Raw genomic sequence first — 25,719 nt, forward strand, 5'->3', positions numbered from 1 at the left:
AAAACATTATCTAGGTTCTATTATTTTTTATTTATGTTATTTAAATTCAGAACCTAAATTGGTATCGATCAAATGGACGAATAACATTTTCCCAGTTATAATTTCCCAGAATTTATCGAAGAATAGATATAGTAATATATGGAGGTCCGGGGTTAAAAAAATCCAGCACCGATGAGTCAAAAATCAGTGAAGTTAAACATTGTTTAACAACAATATTTGTAAGTAAGGAAAAAAGATGTATAACCAGATAAACTTGATATGAAAACGGTAATCTTTGAAATGGGGGAGATAAACGGTAATCTTTGAAAATCCATCATAAAAGTATTTTCGTCCGTTGGTAGTTTTTTAGCATTAGTTAAAATATAATTATTTTGTAAAATACTTTTAAATTATAATAAGGCTTTAAACCTTTTTGCCATCTGCCCGTTTCAAGTTACCTCGCCTATAGGGTAAAGAGGTCTAGATAACAATTTTTTGAAAGACATCAAAAAAGCACATTTCTACAATGATGAAGTAGAAGGCAGTTTACTGAACGTAGTCAGATAATTGTTCATTTGATATGTGTTATTTGTTGTGATATAATTGTTATGGTTTTCACAATATACGAGTCGTATATCGTAGTTTATATTTGCTCAAAGTCAAATTGGACCTTCGTGCCTGACCCTGCTCTACATATATACTATTTATTAAATTTACTTTAATTCATGGAATGTTACTTGAAACTTTTCAAAAAGTAAGTCAAAGAAGAAATACTTAATTCATTTTCTATCTCTTCTCGCAAAATTTGAAAATTTTGTATAAGTTCAGTAGTATTATTTACAATTATACACAAAATCCAGAATCCAAAAAGAATCTGAAAAACTTGAAACGTAATCAATAAGTCGAAAGACCAAAAAAGACTTGGATGGATTATACTATACTATGTTTTCTATAGAAAGTGTATAAATCTTCCAGTTTGATTGTGTTAACAAAATATAGACAAACTAATGTGGTTTATTGTTTTTTATAATACTTCATTGTATGGAGCATTGAAACACATCCTTATGCACTTAAAGTATTAATATTTTTGATTCTCTAGAAATTGTTTAGAATATACCTTACTTAGCAAAGCAACGTTTGCCGGGTCAGCTAGTATATATATAAATATATATATATATATATATATATATATAAATATATATATATATATATATATACTCGTACATATAATATTGGTTTTATACAAATTAATCCCCAGGCGATCTGAATACATCACGATCAATTAGTAATTAGCGAATAAATTGAACGTAATTTAAATCATTAATGACACAACATTATAATAAAATAGTAAATTGTTAACAGCAAACGGTTATTGATTTGTGTTTAACAGATTAGGTGAATATTATGAAATATGTATTTAATTTTTAATAAAGAAAATAAAATTGAACTTACTATTAGTAGATAGCAACTCCATTAAGATCAGAATAAGAAATCAATTTTCATAATAGTATAAATATTATTATATGATTTAAATCAAATAAAACAATATTTTGTTCAAAATCTGTAAAATAAAAATAATTATGAAATATAATAGTGGAATCAAAAGTGAAATTTTTATAAGAATGGTGAAAAACATTTTTATAAAAAATGCAATTTTTTTGATTGAATGACAAAGTTATAATCAACAGTTATAATAAATATTACTGTTTGTTTGGAAAAATTCATTTGTATTACTCGTTCTAGTACCTCGGTCATTTCTAGCCAATTTTTGGTAATTTTGTTATTGATTTATCATAAACAAAATTATTATTATTACTAATAATAAAGATGTCTTCAGTCAAACATTATAAGCAACAACTACTAGATAAAATTTCTGTTTTTTTTTAATAAAAAGCAATAAAAATAGTTCAAATTACTAAGTTTTACCCTCTTCTCTTCTTGTACAATTGTCTTAAAAAAAACTAATATTAAATTGGTTTACTGGTAAAAATCATTAAAAAATAAAAAGCTATAAAAAATTCTTATTAGCATTATGTCCAGTCATTTTGTGCAAAAAAGGCTGTTGCCGGTACAATACGGGAATTTTAAAAATACTACGGGAATTCTGAAAATTGAAATCTTATAGATTTCGAAGTGCTCTTTATGAATTTCACCTTTGCCACCTCAAATGTTTGCGGCAAGTTGCCGCCGTATTGGAAAAAAGCGTCAAAAAACAGCTGTTTTAAAATATCTGCTTTCCGGTTTATTCTACGATGAAACATGAAAAATGAAAAGCTATAAAAAATCCTTTCTTTGTAATGTCGCCTCTCTCATCGTTAGATATGAACTTCGAATTTGTGTTTTTAATTTATTGCTTATATAAAGATATTGTCAGATTACTCAGGTCAGGTGATAAAATTGAATCAATTAAAAATAAAAATGTTATAAAAAAAACTCTGGAACTAAAGATTTTCAATTCTTCTATGTATAGAAATGTGTATTGCAATTTTGTGAATGATTAATTTCTAATATTAAAAATGTGTCCCCAGCTCGTCGTTTATTTTGTTTTATCACATTAAAATAGAAGATGGCTTTATTAAACGAGCAATTAGGGTCAGTTCGCGAAAACAAACGAGACTCGCTTTGAATTATTCGCCAAAGTGTAGTAGAACTCCTATTTAATAATTCATGACCCATTAAAAAAAGCTGTATAACACAACTATCCTGGATATTTTTTTTAGTTTCTGCTGCTAGAACTAAAGCAAAATGATTTTTAAGCGATTAAGGAAAAGATTTAGAGTGCATCCGGAATGTTTTTTACGAGCTGATGTTGCATTTTCGGGAAAAATATAGTTTAATTAAATCATAAAGCTTGGTTTGTTTATGGCCTCCGGTTTTGAGATTCTGCTGAGTAAAATAGAATATTGTTGTGTAATTTGTACGAACTAGTAGTGTATTTAATTACGCTATAAGGATAATTACTGGAATTTTTGTTCGAGAATTATATTATTTATTGTATAAATTATATTTTATTTATACCAGAAACTTGCGTTATTATTTTAAATGTGTATTATTAAAAATATCTGGCACTATTTTTTTGTGGATGTACAAGGGGTTGGACGTTTTTAAATGAAGAATTCTGTAAATATTTGCTTCTGATTTTCATATTTCTCTCAGCTTTAAAAAGCGCAATCGACAAAATGATAAATTATGAAATTATAATTAATATACTAAAGAACAAGATAAAAAAAAGTTGTAAAAAAAAATATGATTGGGTCTAATATTTTATTAAATGTAAGGGTCATCAATAACATATAATACTAAATCATTTCAGACAAAAACTGCATCTAATCACTCAAAATTTTCTGCAAAAATTATTTATTTCAATTATGCCAGCAAAAAATATTTGTTTATAAAAACTCGGAATCAAATACAACAAAAACTCCGAAAACCGGATTTCCAAAAAAATCAGTCTTTGTATAAACCCTAATGGACATCTTACATAAATTTGTTTTAATTGATTTCGAGTTGTAATAAAAAAACTAATTGCTGGCATTACTGAAACAAATAATATGTACAGAAAATTTTGAGTGATTAAATGCAAATTTTGTCTGAAATGATTTGGTAGTTAATTTTATTGATATGAATAAAGTAAAAGTAAACCAAGATATATTAATTGACCAGGATTATATAATTTTAACATCAAAAAATTATTCATGGCTATATCAATTTCTTCACTTTCACGAAATCTATAAAAAAAAATGATTGGGGTTTCTCTACAGATTGAGCAGACTTTATAATAAAGAGACTAAATGATAACTATGTTAAACTTTTTCATTGCCGTATAATTTTTTAAGTAAAACTTCTTTAGGCGCGATTAGGAAGTAAATCTGTGAAAATGCAACGGAAGTTGCGTTACGCCCAATATGTTTATCATTCGCTCTCGATGATATCATTTCTATACGGGTCGATTGTGATTAGTCGTCGTGTCGAGTGAATAGAGATCTTTCGTTGTATGTATAGCGGCGTACGTTGTATGCGTCACCGATGAGCATAATATCGGAATGTCATTAGATTTTAAGGTTACATCGCAATTACTTTATTTATTATTTCTCTAAGAAAGGCTCAAATCCTTAATGCTAATTACAATGACAAACCGGTAATGTCATATTTGAAGTATGACTTTAATTACATTATTGTTTTTAAATATTATACATATTTTTAATGCTACTATAAATATATAATTTATCATTATATTAATGTGTATAATAGTTGACACTAATAAATGTGTGCACCACGAGTGTTACCATATTACTAATGAACATTATTCAAAATTGTTATATGATGTATTTATTTTTACTTAAGCGCCATCTTACTCACAGAGTGAACCATGCGCGCACTCTTTTTCCCTGTAAGCTTGATGAAAGCTTTGACAAAATGTATTATTATTGATTATGACTAGCTTATGAATAAATAAATAAATATACTTTCTATCTGGAACGCATGATGGCATCAAGCGTCTTATTATAAGTACACACTATGCCAAGGACTATATAAAAATGAATATACATTATATATATACATTATATATATATATATATATATATATATATATATATTATATCCTTTCGATATCTGTTTTTAGTCATTCGCCTTATAACTCAGCACTCCAGCCATAGATTTCCCCAGTTTGATGGATGAGGTTCATACATCTTCGCGCTATGAGTTTTGAGGGTAATTTTTCAATTTGAACAATTTCCCGGATCGCACACTTTTGTTTCCTCCTTTGTGTTTTCCGCGGTATATCGAGCGATTTCGCGCGGCAGAAAGCATCAGACACTTATTTCCTGGGCGTTAATAAATTCATTGCGGCAGCAATTACGGTCGCTGTTAATTAAAGTAACACACCTTTTAATCCGGCAATCTGACTGACCAATTTACATATGTATGAATAGATAAAAAGCTCGACTTACTGCCGCTACTGGTGCTGCTACTGCAGAGAGCTTTTTTTGTAGAGGCGAGCTTACGGAGGGATTAATGCAATGCGCTTTTGTTAAAGTGATTTTCTTTGTCTGTGAGGGTAAGGGATATAGTTGGGAACTAAGTTGACAATTAGCTTATTTTTTAAAACATGGTACAGAATCTGTGCCGAGCACATTCTAAATGGTTCATGAAAAAACAGAAATTTATTAATAATATGTGAAGTTCGTGCTATTATATTTTGTAGAAGATTTATTCAATATTCTTGATTTATTTTTATAAATGTATTTAAGATAGTTTACTGATGATCCCTGATTTGTCAGTAATAAGACCTTACTTGACCTTACATGACGATACAAATGTAGATTTTGCAGATAGTTTAATAAAGGTGAGTGTTCAACATTTCTTCAAACAGGAACATCACACTAATTTTACAGTTGCTTAACTTCTTGAGACACCAATATCAATAAGGCTGCAAAAAAAGTTTCTAAAAGACAATATTCAAGGCATATTACTTTACCACATCTGTGGAGAACTGAGGTCAATTGGTGAATCAATCACTCATTGTAGTGACAAATAGTGACCAATAATTTCACATGTGTGTTTGTGTGAATATATGCTGATGAATACATGAATTGTTCCAAATATCTTATAGGATATTGTATTCTAATTGCCTTTAAAAATAAAAATAATAAATGTATTTTTCATGTGTCCCAAGGTTAGTATCATTGAACTGACGACTTAATTTCTAGGCCGTTGATTATGGTATATTTGTATAGGACAAATAATTCTTATGTGTAATAAAAATAGTCAAACTAGTGGTGTATGGCATCGTGCCTAAAGCCAAATTGCTGGAACTTCTCGTACCAGAATTAACTATTCGAGGAAAAAACAGTAACCAATAAATATTGATCAATGATAAAGAATAATTAATTTAAACATTTTTTAAATAGATAATAATAATACCTATATGTTTTATCGTACATAAAATATACTGTGACGATATTATCGCTCAAAAGATTTGAGAAAATTTACATTAGCAAGAGGTGCCAAATGAATTCATCTGAGGATATATTTCTTAAGATTAGATTAACGCGTTTAAAATATATACATTTTCAAACTGAATTGTAAATTTAAAATTCATATTTAAAGTATAAAACTCTGTATATTTTTGAAAATTTTGAAAAAAAATTTTTCTGAAAATTTTGAAATTTGCTTGAACCGTATAAGTAAACTTTGAAAATTAATAATTTTGGTACGAAACCCAACAAAATGGTAACAAAATTAGTACTAATTTTTAAAAATTATATCAAATATCTGATAATTTGATGAATATCTTTTTTTTTACTTTTTTCTCTGTATCTCCGAAACCGATGGATATGCCTTACCAAAAATTTCTTCAATTCTTTATTTCGTCAATACAAGTATGTAATATGCTTTATGATTCATTCAAATCGGGTACTCCGTTCTCTCAGAAACTAAATTATAGTTTTTGGCACTTTTTGTCCCGTGTCTTCGAAACGGCTGAACATGTCTTCACTAAAAACTAATTACCACGTCTTTTCATCAGTAGGAATCGTTTTGAATAATTCAAATCGGTTGATTCGTGCGCCCGAAATCGTGGACAAAATTGTATCCAAACAAACATACATGCAATTTGTAACTAATCTTATTTAATCAAATTAAGCCTGATATTTACAATGCACAGTTTTTCAATATTTCATGAATTTCATATAGAAGTTCAGAAAATAGATCACATTTGAAATTACTCCTGAATCTCTGAATCTTGTCCATTCTCAAAGGCATGCAAATTGATCCAATGGAGCAACAAGGATAAAAATTTTTTTATGGATTGAAGAATATATACCGATTGAATAATAAAAATTTTTGCTTGTTATAATTTGACATATACGTGTATATCACCTAGTCGTAAAGGAAAATTGTAATAGTGCTGCCAGAAATCATTGTAATATTTTTTTTTACATATTTTGTTAAAATTGCATAACTTGAATATTTGGACGTTTTCACGAAACATAGAATCTAGGTTCCTACTTCTATATAAGAAATAATGTACTACTTTAACAAAAATACGATTCGAACCAAATACTCCCAATTCTTCCTATTCACCTATTATATCACTATAGAAATATAAAACAATACGTATACTTCATTTTATGTGTTTAGAATTCTCAATTACAGTTGTTTGGTATCTTTTATTCAAATATTTAAATTTACCAAAAAATTATCCGCAATACCCAAAAAACCCTGTTGTTTCTCTATTATACTATCCAACATTTATTCAAAACTGACTGACAATCTCGTTCCAATATTGTCACTACCAAACTTTTATATTTTTATTCTAAAAATCTCATTCTTGTGCATTTTCGTACGCACTGTTGTGCGTGATGGGAAATTTCATATTGCATTAAATTTTTCTGAAAACAAAACAAAAACAAAAGCGACTTTTGTCGGAAAAGGCGGCTTTTGATAAAAACCACAAAACGCTACCCGGCAAAACCACTCTACGGTGAAATCTAATCATTTTGGGAGTATGCGTTTGACAAGCATCGCAGGGTCATGAATAAAATATAGTTTTGGAGTAGTGATGTAGGGATGATTCATGATTATTTTGTATGTTTTTATTTTAGAAAAAGACAAATGAATCATTTATATAACGCTACTCCATAGTTCTAAGAATTTTCTTGCAATTTCATAAATATACTAACTAAGTTATTTGAAACAAAATGCTTTAATTATATACTAACAATATTCTAGTTGTTTACTTATTTGAGTGCAAAATACATGAAAATTTCTGAAAAAATGTTTAATTAAATAGTAATAAGAAGCATTGCTATCGATGCACGTTTTTGTGACTAATTATAAGAATAAATTACGATGTAATACAATGTTTGGAAGAATGAATAATCGAACATATTGCGTAGTTTGTATGTTGATCGTTAGTAAAAATAAATAATAATAATAATAAATACGAACAATGCACAAATTGATTGAACATATGATCAAACTAAAGTGAACTAAACCTAAATATGTAAGCCTGACAAAATGTAAACCAAAATTAATATGATGCTAGTTCATGTATTATTTAAACAATTTAGTAGTATTTTGAGCATCCAAATATTATAATTTATCGCTTTTATGACATTGTAAATATGTAAAGTAATGAATAAATTTATGTGTCTTCTTATAAGACAAGAAAAGGGTACCTGGAAAAATTAACAGGTGTACTGAATAATTAATTTTTGTTTCGGAGTATAATTTTAACCTCTACAAGTCAGCGGCTTTTGGCGGCCTGAGGCGAAAGATAATTTTGATAATAAAGTTCAATCAAAAGAAGATTGCATCGTCTTTAGAATACCAAAAAAAAAAAAAAAAAACACAGGAATTAACATAAAAATTATACGAAGTTGAGTTGGTAGAAATAAAATGCTTTCCTAGTAATTTTTCAGAATTGTCTTATAAATTTAATATTAGACATTATAAAAATAAATTGGACATGATATGGTCTAAGTATTAATTACTTTTGAAAATCATTATGGTCTCAATACTAGTATTACGTTTTACGCAAAAATATGAGTTTTGGGATATAAAATACTATAATTTCTTGAATATTGTCGTATGACTTCAATAATTTACGGTTTATGCAATTAACTTAAATTGTTGAAAAATCTAAAAGAAATCGATTGCTTTCAGATGTGAAATACTGTAATCATTTCTCCTGAAAATTATTTTGTAATTTTATAATTTATTTTTTACATATTTATTATATACATAAAAACATTAAAATTGTAAGAAAATATGAAAATTTAAGTTGGATATGAAGTGCTCTAATGATTAATATTCAAATTTGTTAGATTTTAGGATTTTCGCAATTATATGAAATTATATAAAATTATAAGAACTTAAGTTGCTCTATTTAATTGTTTGAAATTTTCATTATACAAGTATGTTCAATTACTCATTCAGAAAATGCTGTACCTTTGCCCTTAAAAACTCTTATTTAATTTTTATACTTGAATAATATAATAATAACTTGAATAATAATGTAATATGTCAGCTCTATTAGATACATTCTAATAAAAAAATCAAATATAGGTTACCATCTAAAAAGACGACGTGAGAGAAGATTCAGCCCAGATAGCTTATAGGACACAAGGTTTTGGTAGATCATTAAAATACAATAAAAAAATTAATAAACGTTAATTTTACACAATAAATATTAAAAATATTATAGAAAAATATAAAACTAAGTTAGATATAAAATGATCTAATCGCCACTCTTGAATAGTATCTAATATCTTTAATGCAATGATGTTTTCAGGTGTTGGATATTTATATATGATTTATCACCGATTATGAAGATAATCATCTCAAATTTAATTTAGTTTCATGATGATGCAAACTAGAAAAATCTTGTCAATACATACTACATTTAATTGGAACTGGATTTGGAGTAAAATTCTACTGGTTGGTATAATTCTCTCCCGGTGCTCGTTCTCCTAATAACAAGAGATAACTTTGATATAATAATTGCAGTTCTAACGTAGAGTATAAACAAAAATCTCGTGCACTAAAACTAAATTTCAACAATGATTTATCTTGATCCAATTTGCAATTTCAATAGTAAATAATACGTCGGCGGTGGTTCCGATCTGCTCCAGACGTTTCCCACTAGAGCGAAACTTAAACATCAGTATTTCCAAGAGAAATAGTTTACTATACAAAATATAGCTTGTAAAGCAGGTCTGCTTTATATTGCTTTAGAAGATAAACGATATATGTAAGTAATATTAGAATTAAGATATCGCTTTTCATGCTAGGAACATCAAAGGAAAACGATAGAAGCGATTAAAGTTGGTTTTGGTGAGTAATTTTTAATATACATAGTTGAAATTATGATTGGATGTAATAAATTTGATGTGGAAATATCGGTATCATTTTACTATGATTACAGATACAAGGAAATGTAGTCATAACATATTTTGAAATATGGTACTTTAGACATATTTGCTATTAATTTCTTGTTCAAATAAATAATCTAATCGCCGATTTGATATTAGCGTAGATATTCGCATTCACTACTGATTCCAGGTGCAAATAACAAAAATCAAAGTCGAAATATTTTTTGAAATTCAGGTGCAAATTTTATGTTTATTTTAGACATAACTGTTTGTTTGCAAAATACTAATAGTGATAGTATTGATTTATAAAACTAGCGGTGTATGGTATCGTGCCTTAAGGCAAATTGCTGGAACTTCCCGTATTGTAGCGAAATGTACGAGGAATGTTAAATGTGATCATATTGAAAGATATAATAAATTACTGTAACATTGTCTCATATTAAGAAGAATTATATAAACTGAATTATGTAAACCGAATTACAATGTTAAAATTATTTATTTAACTTTATTATTTATATAAATGAGCTTTAGAACTTCAGTCAGAATTAAAATTAAAATCTGAATTATTTTCGATAAACAATAAAAAATTTTAAGAAAGAAATTAAATTTTTCCAAAAACAGTCGTTTCGTCAACACAAAGAGTTTCTTGAATCATTTGAATCTATTATAACTGCCATTTTTTTTACTTATTTAGCTCTATATCTCCGTAACGGCTGGACCTACCTTTGCCATAAACTAATCACTACTTCTCCCTATCATTACAAATTGAATGTTTTTTAGATCATTCAAATCGGATACTCTGTTCTCTCAGAAACTGGATATCTATTTTATGCACTCTTTGCTCCGTATCTCCGTAACGGCTGGATCTGCCTTTGCCAAAAACTAGTCAACACATCATTCTATCAGTAGGAATTTAGTGCTTTTAGAACCATTGAAATCGGTTAATCCGTGCGCCCGAAAACGTGGACGAAAGAAATTGTATCCATACACACATACATACACTCACACGCACATCCATTATTTCTAAGATATGTCAAAATGTTCAAAAACCATCAAAATGTGAATTTAATGTAGATATATGAATATAGTTGTGCAAGAGGGTTTTGTTTTAGTGGGCCAAAATTGTTTATTAGCGTAAAAATTTTATTCGATTTTTTTGCGAGATGTGGATTTTACCCCACTGAAAAAAATTCTGCTTATTGTAAAAATTTAGATCATCCTAAAATTTATCGCAGAATCTAAATATTTTATATGTTATATTTATTTACTAGTTCAAATTATTAAACTGGATTTCATATTTCATTTTTCAAAAAATCCACAATATTGATGCAAATAATAGAAACAAAGTTTTAAGTGAACTCATACTTTGCCATCATTATATTTTCAACATTCAGAAACGATACAAAGTTCTGTAACAGAAAATTTAACTAGGTAAAAGTGGCATTTTTCCTTAAAGCAAGTTGCAAGAAATGCCCTATATGTGTAGGTAAATAATATTTTATAATAAATATGATTGAACCTCTGTAAAAACTAAACTTCAAACTCTATTGATGAGAATTTGAGTTATAACTTTTGAGTAAAAATTCTGTGTTGTTTTATTTTTTTGCATATAAGAGGCAAAACTTAGAATAAGTAAACATTTGTTTTTTAAATTATATTTCATTTTATATAGTATGTATTATTATAGTAAATTATGTATCATGAACATTTATAATTGTATAATTGTGTTGTATAAAAAAAATACTACCTCTATTACAATTACAAAGAAACAGCTCAGCCGATCTTGGCCCACAACCAAATTCCCAACTGATACCTTTCAGAATCTTTTTGAATTTTGAAAATCGGTTTCCTCAATTTACAAAATTGATGTATCAAAATCCGGAAAATATTTCAAAACATCAAATTTCCCCATTGCGAACCAAGCCCACTCTTTTTTACCCGAGTCAACGTTAGACAGCATTTTCTGGCGTCGGATGATGAAAATATTGATCAGAATCTGAACCGATGTGTCAATCGAATCGAAATATCGAGAATGTGGGTTTTCCTGCTTGATATTTTATATCAATGGCCATCGTGCTAAAGTGTGCGAGAAATTAGTACAAGAAAGAGATATGTCAGGGAATTTCTTTACACAGCAATTTCATCGAAAACGATCGCAAAAACTGTAGGACGGCGCCTGAGGGACAAGCATGTAGGGATAAATGCTAACAACCACTTAATGTAGAAATGCTTTTTGTAGACACATGAAACAAGAATACATACACACAGATATATATATACATATACATATATATATATATATATATATATATATATATATATATTACGGTGGTCTTTAATATGGATGTTTTTTAATCTGACTTTCATTCAGGGGCTCAAATGCTTCCAAATTGATAAATAAAATCTCTGAAAGCTTTAGCTCTTACTAGTAATATAAACTTTCCTCTAATTTGTATTTGTATATAAACAAGAATCATTACATTAATTATATTTCCCAAAAGCAAATAAGTAATATTAATTACGACAAATCTATTACGATTAATACCATGGATCAAAGTATATTTAATATATCTGCAACTGCAAAGCCCAGAACCAAATATGTTATAAGGTCCAATATGAATTCAATATCATATCATTGATATAACCTGATATTAGACTAACATAAATTTAATATTAGTGCAAAATGTTCCCAATATTAATCTATGTGACAAGTATCAAAGCAATAGAGAGTAAATAAATAATCAGATATATGGTGAACAATTTTCCCCTATAATGCATAAATTTATCACTGCATCACATATATATTATTATGCACATAAAATATGCAAAAAGTAGACAGAACATGGATTTTTGTTCATTAATTGAATCAATTGATGCAAATCCTCGAACCGTATTCAATCCGCGCAAAGGCTTAGCATTAATTATCATATATTTAAACTCATATGATCAATAATGTGATTTTATATTAATTTAATATGAGGTGATTATCAAACTTTCTGTGGATAAATAAGTAAATCCAAAATAAATCCAATACACCTGTTAACTTTTATCTAATAGCAAGCATTTAATCTTACATTAGTAAATAAAATAGCACATCTAAAAAAATAGGCATTTTATTTTTGAGCTCTTCAAGATGTTACCAAATTTGTAACTTAAATATGGTGTATCTTAGAGTGTTGATCAAATGTAATATGTTTCCTAAAAAAAATTATAATACACTTGTTTCTGTCAAAATATTCTGACATGAGCTAAATTTGAACTGTCCTGAATGCAGTCTTGCACCACAAGCGTTTTATAATTTGAATATTTCGAAACTAAAAAGGCTCTGACAACGTCAAGTTTCTAAATTAGTAAAAATGTCCAGCAAATTTTTGAATTATAAATGTTTTTATCAGATTTTGTTATAGCCTAAATTTCAACTTCTTGAAAAAGTTGTCATGTATTGAACTAGCTCCCCAAAAGGCAACTTTGGTACTACAACCTTGTAATCTGGATGTCAAACCTTAATAAGGCTAGATGTCAAGTTTCGAAATTAGTAAAATTTCGAGCAAGTTTTTGGACATTTTTTTTTGTTAAATGACTTAGGTTTGAACTTTTCTAAGAAGTATCCAGTTGTTATTGAGGTCTCCAAGACGAACCGTTCTACAACCTTTGATATTTGATATTTTAAACCTTTAAATGTTTACGCCCATTATTGAAATTGACCCAAACCTACGGTTTTGTTCTAACTAACTCCAGGTACAATATTTTTCTATTAATCCAGATAACTTCTTGAACAATTTAGCAATCACAAAAATTGTTATATTCCATGAAAGATTGAGAAAATTGAAACGAAATACATTCAAATACATAAATTTTGAAATTTGTCGATAATAACGCAAATCGAAATTTTACAATAGATCAATTTTACTCACTTGTCAAAAATGACGCATCTGCACACTTCTGTTTAGAGGGCGTTTATTATTCACGTGATTTTTTTTTGAAGGAGGGGGCGGTTTTAATTCAATCAATTTAACCTCCCCCAAGGAGAGGGAGGTTTCACAAAAAAATCACAAAAAGGGGAGAGAGGAGTATAGTATTATATCATGTGTATTTATTTTCTACCTGAATTTTTTAAAAATAAATCTAAACGCTTTAAAAAAAAAAACAAAAAATTTACAATTTTTTCTTGTAACTAAAAATGCACGTGATGTTTGGTGGGGGAGGGGGGTAATTTTGAATATCACCACGTATCACCAAGGGGGAGAGGAGGGAGGTCAAAAAATCCTTAGAAAATTGATCACGTGATTGGACAATGTACTTACATGTTCAATGTAGACGGGTAAGATTCTATTAAAAATTGCTTGTTACTACTTGGGTAAGATTCTATTAAAAATACCCTGTTACAATAAGCTCCTAGCTCCTCTATATTAAATGTGTGTTAAAAAAGTTCATATTTTTGATGAATATTGGAACAAACAAATGTATAATAAAATTTAAAAAAATGAACAGACTAATTAGTTCCTATTATTTCGCTCCAAAAATCCATGATATATACAAAACTAAATACAGCATACTGTTTCGTGTATTAATTGAATCAATTGACGCAAATCCCCGTTACGAGAGCAATCCGTGCAATGGCTTATGATTCGTTATCCTGTATTTAAATTCATTTGATCCTGCTGCAACTATGTACCGACACTTCGTGTTTACATGTCTCCTGGGCGAATCAACTTGCTGCCGGATCTGGCAGCGGCAGCGGGAATGCCATCGCCAGAGAGTGAACAGAGAGAGGCTGCTGTCGCGGCAAATTAACGCATGAGTAAATGGAATATCAAAACTTAAATGAAAAAAAAAATGTTTTTTTTTTATATTTGTTTTTAAGGATTTTTATTGTGTTGTGATGTCACCTATATTTAATATAGCAGATTTGTGAGTGAAAATAGTGTGTTGTTGCAATCTTGGTATCTGGCGTTGAAACTGGAATGAGAATTTGAGGTGTCATATAAATTAAGGAATTTTTACATTAAAACTTTTTTAAGCGCGACTAGGGTGTAAATCCTTACAAATGCAACAAAAGTGCGTTACACCCTAGCGCAGTGATTCCCAAAGTGGGCGCCAGCGCCCCCTTGGGGGCGCTGCGGAAATCCAGGGGGGCGGTGAAGGGTTTTGGTGCATTTAGGGGCGATGCTCGGTTGTAAGAGGCGTTTAAAGCACACAAGTAAAAAAATATTATAATATTAATATTATATATAAATAAATGATTAACATTAACACTGAATTATACCAAGATGATATTTTAGTTCAAATTATTTAAACATATATGCCTATTCCAATTCGCAAATAAATTTACCGCATTAGATGTATCGCTATTATTGGCGGGTTTGCATTGTTAACATTATTGGATCGGGGCAATAAGGATTTTCTCTCGTTACTTTTGTTAGTCTCTCAGTAATCATAAGCTACAGGTATTTATATTCGTACTTTTATACCCCCTACAGACCCCAAAGAGTCTGGGGTTGAATATAAAAAGCTCTGGTCAAATCTTGACTAAGTAGTATAGTGAAAACAAATGAACTGTGAATTTGCAAATGAATCAACTGTGATATTTGCAGATTAAGCCGGCGTTGTGTATTATTATTGGATAATATAATTTTATATCAAAAGCAGTTTTTTGTTCAGTAATAAATAGTGTCACTATAATTGGTATGTGGTAATTGCTGTTGTAATTACATATGCTTGACAATTAATGACATCATATATATTATATTTCATTCAATACTTCTGTAAAAAGTATTTCCTCTACAGATAATAATGGCTGAATCAACAAAAAAATGTAGACAAAATAATATCGAATATTTGAAATATGGCTTTATTGAATCGCCTGTGAATATTACATATGTCTGATTTGTCAGAAAACTTTTTCAAATGAAGCTATGAAACCTTCTAGACTACAAGAACATTTGACTAAAATTCATGGTGATAAAATAGATAAAAATTTTAGTTATTTTCGTACTCTAAAAGAAAAATTTAGACAACAACCGACAGTGGCAAAACTCTTTTCAACCACATCTCTCAAGACGGCTTTCTTGCCTCGTATAATATTTCATTAATGATTGCCAAGTCGGGAAAACTCCATACTATTGGCGAAGAACTTATAGTACCGGCCATAAGTGCAGTAATACGCTTACCCAGAAATTTGGTCTGTCATTGAAAAATTTCTGATTGCATTTCCATCATCATACTTAGTGGAACGTGAATTCAACTAATTTATTAACAAATAAAAGAAACCGATTACAAATAGTCGATCATGGTGATTTAATATTACTTCTCAGGAAGATAGGACCAAATATTGCTAAATTGGTAGCAGCACACCAGATTCATCCGTCACATTGAAAATATAATGATTGAATCTTTATTTTGAATATAGTTTAATAATTTCAAACTTTGATGTTATTTTACAACGTTCTTTTAAAAGAGTAAAAGATTAATTTTGTCCATTATTTTAATAAATGTATCATCAAATGTTTTTGCAAAACCTTTCCATCAGGAGCGATATACCAATTGTAATTACATTTTATTACAAATATATTGCGGGCCTAGAAAACTTGAAATTCACTGATGGTTCAATTTTTTTTCGAAAGTTTTATGATTTATTAAAATAGCGTACTCTATCAAAATTGGTTTCTAAATCGTCAATTTATCTTGTACAGATACAATAATTTTTATATACCTTATTAATTACTATTGAAATGAAAAAAAAATTAGGGGGGCGCTGAGTAATATTTTTACTGGAAAGGGGGCGGTAGGTGAAATAAGTTTGGGAATCACTGCCCTAGCGCTTACTCATCATGCGCTTTCGATGGGATCATTTCTATCCGGGTCGATTGTGATTAGTCGTCGTGTATGTGAATAGAGATCTTGTCGTTCAGATTAACATTTTAAAGTTACATTGTAGTACAAATCTTGATTTAATGAAAAATGGCTGAATCAGAAGAATATTTTATTCTGTTCCTTAAAAATAATAAAACAAATTAAACATTTGTGCCGTGTACTAATCCTAAGTTTATTGATTAGAAATTATTTCTATAATATTCGTAGCTTCTATAAACCTTTGAAGTTATTGAAATGAAAAATATTTTTCAGGCAAGACAAATATTACAGCTGTTCAAAGAATTAGATTATATCGCCACCGAAAAAGTAAAAAAAATATAAGCAGTCAATGAATGTATGTTAATTTTAATTACATGAAATTCTTCAAGCACAATTACATGATGAGTGAAGTTGCAAAAACAATATTTGTTTAGGCGTTGTTTAACGTAATCCACTGTGTGAACGAATATTATAAAATTTATTAATCAGCAATTACTTCATTTCTCTAATGAAGGTTCATTTCTAAATGCTAATTACAATGACAAATCGATCATGTCATATTTGAAGTATGACTTTAATTACATTATTGTTTTTAAATATCATACATATTTTTAATGCTATTATAAAATATATAATTTATAATTTATCATTATTACTAATAAACAATAAATAACATTATTACTAATAAACAATATTCAAAATTGTTATATGATATGGCAAAAATTGGAGATAAAATTTCAAATAATTGTTATTGTTAATTATTTTTTCAAATAGAACCAAATTAGCTAAAATAACTTTAGCAACATAGGGAAAATTTAGTCGAAAATACATGACATAATACTCTGGTAATTTAAAAAATGTTCAAATATTTTGGACAAAAACGATATAGTCTTATGAACATCGTATAAATTAATGATAAGAGTATGAAAGTATGTCTGCAAAAGATATTTCTTATAAACATCAAAAATTATTCAACAAATATCTAACTAAGGACTTTAAATTGCAAATCAAAATAAATATAAATTTTGTAGAACACTTGACATTTTATCTTGATCTTCATTGTATTGTCCTAAAGGAATCATATGATCAGTCAGCAATCAAGAAAAATATTGGATGACAGCACTTTTATTATTTTTCACGAATAAAAATCAAATGAGCAATTCACAAAAGTCATTAACGAAAACAATAGAAGTCATTATACAAATCAGTTGACAAAAATGTGTATTGTCCGACTTTTTTGTGCGTTTGTATGAAAAGAATAATGTCAGCGGATATAATTAAAGAGAACATGCTCATTGAAATTGTTGGACACGCTAGATGACTATTTAGGATGTTGTGCACGTAAATGATTAATTAGAAGAATAAATATTGTAAAGTGTATTATATTAATGAGCACATTCACAATGGATTTTATTCATTAATAGATAATGTAATTGATAAAAAAAATTCAAAAATCACAAAAATGTTTATATAGTCCCTGCTATAAAAATGTATCCAAATACCTTTATAGATAATAATTTAGGAGCTCTCACAAAACTTTATTTACATTCACGTATTCACTTTTCAAACATAGTAAATAATGAAATTTCAACTACGATATTGGCAAATAATAAAATTTATATATATTTCATATATCTGGCAGTAAATTTAAAATCATAAAAATTCCCAGTGATGTGGAAAATATTTATATTTATTTTCTAACAATTCAAACGCATGAAATGGAATTCCAAATCTAATAACTATATGGACATTGCATAGGAATAATAAAAACAAACGTTTCCTGAATGATTGATATATTTATTATCATTATTCAGGACCGTGCCACCAATTGGCTTTTATTCTTTTCTCAATAACATAACAAGCAACTAATTCAAAATATGATTCCCAGATGTGTGGAGAATATGGGAGTAGAGGGGGAGCTGGTATCAACTTTTTAATATATATTATTAAAAATTTGAAAATTCGAAAATTAAGAAGAGCAACACATCTAGAACTGTGTTAGTAAATCTTGAAGTAAAATATTAATTAGAGAGTTGCTTAAGAAAAACAGAAATCCAAATAATTGCATTATCATTAATCATAGTTTATTTTCTAGCTGTATTCGTAAAACAACGTATTATTTTAGAAATATTACTAAGTTTATAACATATTATTAAGTTTATAAAATAAATTTTCTAAATATGCTCTACGGAACTCACCATTAAAATGGTTTCCAATTATTTTTTGAAATGGTCAAAATCTATCTAATAGAAAATAAAGTTAGTATTAATTTTTTTTTATTATTATTATTTGAGAAAAATTAATACTGGTAAAATATTTCATACGTGGACGAGTGCCAAAAAGAGCAGTATATCGTTATTTAAAAAAAATCTTAATCATCTGAAATTTCTGTGTAGTAACAATTTTTTTTTTTTTGAGTTAGTCGAGAATATTTGTGGAACTAAACTCCATAAACTCTTTAAAGATGTCCTTAAACAATTTTGTCCTCAAAAATTTGTTTTGCTCAGCTTATCCCAAAAAGAAAGATAACGTCAAAATATTTCTATATTTTCCATATTTTCTATATTAAAGGATGTGGCGATAGAATTGTTACAAGGTATTGTGAAATTTACAGAAGTGGATAATTAAATTATTATGTGTAGCTCATCCCCAAAATTGTTTTATAATTTTTCTCCCAACTCTCTCACTAAATCAGAAGCCGAATCGAATAAAGTAATACACAAAGGCAAGCTAGTCACGTAGCTAAGGTACATACATATAAATAAACAGAAAACCGATGCTATTAGATCAAGATAAAATATTCTTCATTCTCTATACCTTCAGCTATGTATTCAGCAAATCCAATAAAAATAATAGGTTTATATCTAACTGAAAAGCCAACTCACCGCGTGTACAGAATGTGCAATTCGAATGGCCACGAATTATAATAGGAGAACTAAAATCTGTTTGGATTTGACCAACAAGAGAAAAGAAAAAAATTTGAAAAAATTAAAGATAATAGATAAAGGTAAATTAGAAGATGAAATCCAAAATTAGACAAAAAGATACTGAGTTGCACAACTAGAACTAAAAATAGGTTTAGATATTATTGACATGTAGCTAAACATTACTGGTCAAATAAGGGCAAACAAAATTTTGAAAAAAAAAATGTGCAAAATATATTGAAATTAAGGTATGTTTAGAGAAAGAGCGGACTATCATAAAAATCGAGCGAATAGATATTTTAGAGTAAATTTTCTCGAACGAAGGTTGCTCCTACATTGCTGGAAGAAAAAAATATTTTGAATTTAGAAATATGTATTTTATTATCAAATTAGATTTTATTGATATGTAGCAATCCATCACAAGTCAAATCATAGCATAAAAATAGAAAAAAAGTTTTTTTTGCATAGATTTATTGACGATCAATATATATAATTTTTTAACACAATATGCTATGAGATATATCTTCTTTTTTATTTTTTGACATATTTAAGATCGTATGGCCTTTTTTTTTCAATCTTCAAGTAAGAGATTCCTCACTTAATTCTTTCAAATCTTTCTTTGAGTGCCCTGATAATTTTTTGCTCCTTTCTTTTATTATTTTAATAATAGTTTTTATTTAAAGAAAAAAAAAGTAGAGTAAAAAGATAAATAAGGTAAGGTGGTTTTTAGGTGGCGGTGGCGCCCATAAATAGAGTCAAATTATAGAAGAACTAAAATTTGTTTGGCTTTGACCAATATGGGTCAAATAAAAAGAAGAGATCTTGGAAATAAGAGCTTATAGACCCAATCCATCAAGTCCGTCCAATTAGAATCGGTTTTTTCGAAAATATTGAAAGAAAGGTACTAATTTGCACAACAATGAAATGTTCAGATTTTATTATATTTAGCTAATCATCATGCTTCCAATAAATTTTTAAAAAAATCTGAATAAAATTAGGCATGTAGACAGGTGAACAAGTTTTCTTCGTGTGTCTGCATGTAGAAAAATTGAATGTACCAATTTGTTTACTTTTGAAACAAAAACCGGACCATCATAAAACCAAGAGTAAAATATACATACATGGAAGAAATAAAGCAATTGATATTGGCCTGCAAGAATATAAAATCTTATTTTAAAAACAAAATCAGTTAAGATTTTGTTAATATGTAGCAAACTATCACGAGTTACATGAGAGTATATGAAAACAGAAAAAATAAAATAAAGAAAAATCATAGGTGATGCCTAATTTTCTAGGTGATGTCCCATGTAGAATCAAGTAAAATTGAAATGCAATATGATAATGGTGTGAACGTTCACAAGGAAGACCATACTGATTCATCAATGGATATTTCCTTTCCTCACAATTACTTTCCTCACAGCCATAAATTAATAACCAGGTATCTACGAACTTCAAAACACCATACAATATTCTATCTTCGACTTATTTTCCGGAAATATTCCAGACACGTAATCTGGTAAACAAAAACAAAATTCTTACGGTTTCCAAACTTCGAATTCGACAACAAGTTCGTCTGGTACATTATAATGTTATATACTATCATAATACCTAATATTGTGTAGGAACATATTTATTTTCGTGTGGGATGTCAGCAAGACATCTGTGGGACGTGCACTTGCGTATGACTCCGTTCGAGCAAAATAATTGCCTGGTAGCGTTGTCCAATTATGCTACTTGGAATCGGGAAAGCAAACTTTCTTGCACGTTTCGAAGTCCTGACAGACTTGGTCTCTGTTGATTTTAAGACACAGCAGCAGATGAAAAAAAAAAACTGGAGAAAAACTTATCCTAAGAGAGTTTCCACATAGTGACAACGACCCAAGTAAGTATTTATTTCAAAAATGTTAAATCTATTTACCCAAGATCATTTTTGTATTGTTATTTCTTTTTCATATTTAATGAAATGAATGATAACTAGCAATTATTTTCTTGTTAGCAAAGTTTTTGCAGGTTTCGAAAATATGCAAGGGTCTTGACAGGTATGATTTTTTTTCTGATTTTAAACCCAGAGTATTAGAAAAATACTTAATAAAGAAAACATGAAAGTTATCCTAACAAATACATGCTATTATACTTCTATATAAATATATATGTTTATTTTATTTACAAAATTAGTTATTTCTATTATTGGCCTCAACCTCCAATTTGTTTTGGAAGATATTTTGCAAATACACATTTAGAAATTCAAATTTAGAAATGGTCAAAGTTGATCAGGAAAATTTCGTTTCCGTAGTTTGAACGATTGATTGAAAAAATATTTGAAATATATTAATATATTATAGTCATTAATTTTGAAATTTATACATTTTCTGTAACTATTTCTTGAATTTAAAAATAATCAAGATCAGTTTGGAAGATCTGGTGCAAGAAGTTGCGACAGGTATAATATGATTTTCTTCTGATTTTAAACCCAGAGCATTAGAAAAATACTTGTAAAAAACATGCAATTTATCCTAAACAATACATACTGTTGTACTCATATATATGAAAAAATATTTTCTTATTTACAGAATTAGTTATTTCCATTATTAGCCTTAACTGTTTTGGAAAAGATTTTGCAAACACATATTAAGAAATTCAAATTTGGAAATGGTCAAAGTTGGCAAAGAAAATATACACTAGTCATTAATTTTATAAATTTTCTATAAATTTTTCTCGCATTTAGAAATAATGAAGATCAGTCTGAAAGATTTGGTATCCTTAATTAGGGTGGATGAAATTGGAGTATCTAAACAAAACGATTATTATGGAAGAAGCTTTATCAGAATTTGTAAATTGCTCCAAATATTTACCTTCTCAGATTTTCTCTAAATTTATCTCAGGGTGGATGAAATTGGAGTATCAAAACAAAACGATTATTATGGAAGAAGCTTTTTCAGAATTTGTCAAATTGTCAAATTGCCACAATCACTACCATTAGGTTCACTATAAAAATTTTGGTTGCCATCCATTTCATGATCCATATAATAAAAAGTCAAAATTTAACAAGTATGTTAAATTTGTCAACAATTACAGTATGTCCTGTGTGTGACAGATTGTAATTAAAAATAGTCACAATTAGTCGGAAGGATCTTTCGTCCTTGGTTTAAGCTCATGATGAACAAAAAAAAAAACAAAAAGAAAATTCTCCTCGAAATTTTAGATGTTTAAAATCATTACAATTCCCGTAGATTTTCTACGAATTTAATATAACGTTGAAAAATAATCAATATTGGTTAAGAAAATCTTGGAATTTTAATTCATGTTGGTGCAACATAAACAAAAAATGTATAATAATCATAATTGGTCAAAAATATCTTTTATTCATGATTTAAACTTATATTGTAAGAAGAGATTTTCTCCTGAAAATTCTAAATTTCTACAGCCATAATTATCATAAAATTATTCTCACATCGAAAAACAATATTTGCCCTAGAGATTTATGTGTAATTTATATCAGAGACAAAGAAAGAATTTTGTGGAAAATTGTGATATTTTCACAATTATAATTAGTGTAAAGAAAAATAGAATATCAAAATAGCATTTGCATGTACAATTTAACACCTCAATCGCTTTAATAATATCAAAAAAATATGCACATAAACCATGGTAACTTTATTAGATCATTTAGTTAAAAATGTAACAATGCAATGTATTAGAATAATTTTTGGCAAAATTACAGGAAAACACTATTTTTTATGTCATACATATATGACTTCTCAAAATTTCATGTAGTAAACCAAGAAATTTTCTGGTTTTATTCCTGAATATCCAAGCTTTTCCAAATATACTGCAAATTGCGTTATTGACATGACCCTAAAACTTGTTTTCTCAAAATTTTATGTAGTAAACCAAGAAATTTTCTGGTTTTATTCCTGATTAGTCGAGCTTTTACAAATATACTGCAAATCGCGTTATTAAGATGACCTTAAAACTTGTTTTCTCAAAATTTCATGTAGTAAACCAAAATAATTTCTGGTTTTATTTTTGATTAGCCAAGCTTTTCTAAATATACCGTTTGCGTCGGATATATGTGATCAATGTCGCCTTTCACCAAATTGTGCATGTCAGACGTATATGTCTGACATGGTTCAAGAAGAACATCTTAGCACCAGACAATTGACTGAACGGTGTAGCGAAACAAACAAAGATTTTGAAAGTATACTTTGTGAAAATTATAAATTTTTGTAATAATCACCGTAGTCGCCGTAGATTTTCCATAAATCTATCTCCACGCATGATAATTTCCATGCACTGCTAACTGGAGCTTTCAGGAGTTGGCATCTGATCCGAGCTTTAAACGATCGTGCTCCTGATACAGTTTTCGAACTTAGAGTAGTTACAATGTTTTTATTGCAACGCGGTCTGCGGCTTAAGCACTAGAAATAGTTGTTAGTACTTTTGACGTTGAATGAAAATACTTATTAAATGGTCTCAAGTTTTCATTCCGATGATGGAAACTATCGATTGATAAAACTCATAATGGAAATTGGACATTGTAATTATACACAGTGTACTTTGCAATAACTGGATGGTAGAACGAAGAAAGACAATCAAGAACTAGTTGTGTATTTGCCTTAAGGCAGGCACAATGCCACGCACCACTAGTTTTTTTTTTTTTTTGAATCGTTTTCCTCCATAATAATTTTTCAAAATCATCCTTATTATTTTAAACAGAGTGTTTGCGCTTGTGCTCGGATCATTTATCAAAGTGGAATATAATAGATACGCAATTCGAGAAATAAATCGTCGAATATAAAAGCCGGGCTCGTTTGGTTATAAATATGGGTCATATATAAATACCGATTCATATACTCGATCAGGGATTGCCCATGCATGGAATCATATTTATGTGTATAAATATGATGAAAAACGGAAGGAAAAAATACTTTGAAGGCTTCGTATAAATAATCATTTATATAAACATTCAATCTAATTTTATTTCGCCATTTTTCAAATTTTTCAATATCGAAACGATAAATAAAGCTTTATTAAAAATGTTATGTTTTTGCAGAGTTGATTTCTCATGTCGATACATCTTTTCAATCGTGTAATTCATATCATATTTCTGTACTTATTCATTCAATTTAAAAGAAAAATTATCATGGAAAGTATTTTTATATGTATATTTTGCATACAGAGTTTGTCATCAGGTGTATTTGTTTATGGTATTACTTGTTTTTGAAGATATTTACTATTACAGTTTGTTTGTGAAAATCTAATTATATATTTAAAAAAAATCATATGAATAGATAAATTAACGCCGATTTGAATGTCTAGGGTTATAGTTGATTGTTTCGTATCCAAAAGTCTTATGAAAGTTCTTGAAAACGTATCCAAATATCTCTATGAAAGAGATGTTTGTTTCTAAAAGTTTGTTAATAGAAATGTAAACAAAATTAACTATGCACCCACCAAATTCTGAATAAATTCTAGCTGTGGAGAAATAATGTATTTTTTTGTGGGAACTTAATTTTGCTCTCATACAATTATATCTTATTTAAAATAAAAGTAATGGTGGTAATTTCGACACTCTATTATAAATTTATTACATTTGATAGTTATCACTAAGGACAGTTGTAAATTATATGGTAAAATATAAAAGGGTATAGATGAGCAATTAACAAAAGTACAATATTCTTTCAAAACACTAGAATACTATTTGTTCAACGAGCAAAATATTTATGAAATTTGACAAAATTAGTAAAAAATAATTTTAGGGAGTGAAAACTAACCTGTTCCGTTATATATTTGTTTTCTCCCATTTTCTAGTTTCAGAATGCTCATCATCACTCTGTATAGCTCTTATACTACTGAAGCAGATTTAAGAAAAAATAATATATTTGACCCAGTTTGTTTTACATTTCTTTTTTCCGAAAAAAGTTTTAGAATGCTTATCACCCTGTATAGCTCTTATACAGAAAACTTATACTTAACTTTCAGTAAACACGTTCAGGAATCATAAATAATAATGCAGAAATACCAATTATTTTTATAAACTCTGGTATATACTAGATTCAATCCCAAAATTTGAATTTTTACTACTT

Source organism: Ctenocephalides felis, unplaced genomic scaffold (assembly GCF_003426905.1).
Source record: "Ctenocephalides felis isolate EL2017-DRISC unplaced genomic scaffold, ASM342690v1 CF-g0.4_SCAFFOLD_00845, whole genome shotgun sequence".
In the NCBI taxonomy this organism is placed as follows: Eukaryota; Metazoa; Arthropoda; class Insecta; order Siphonaptera; family Pulicidae; genus Ctenocephalides; species Ctenocephalides felis.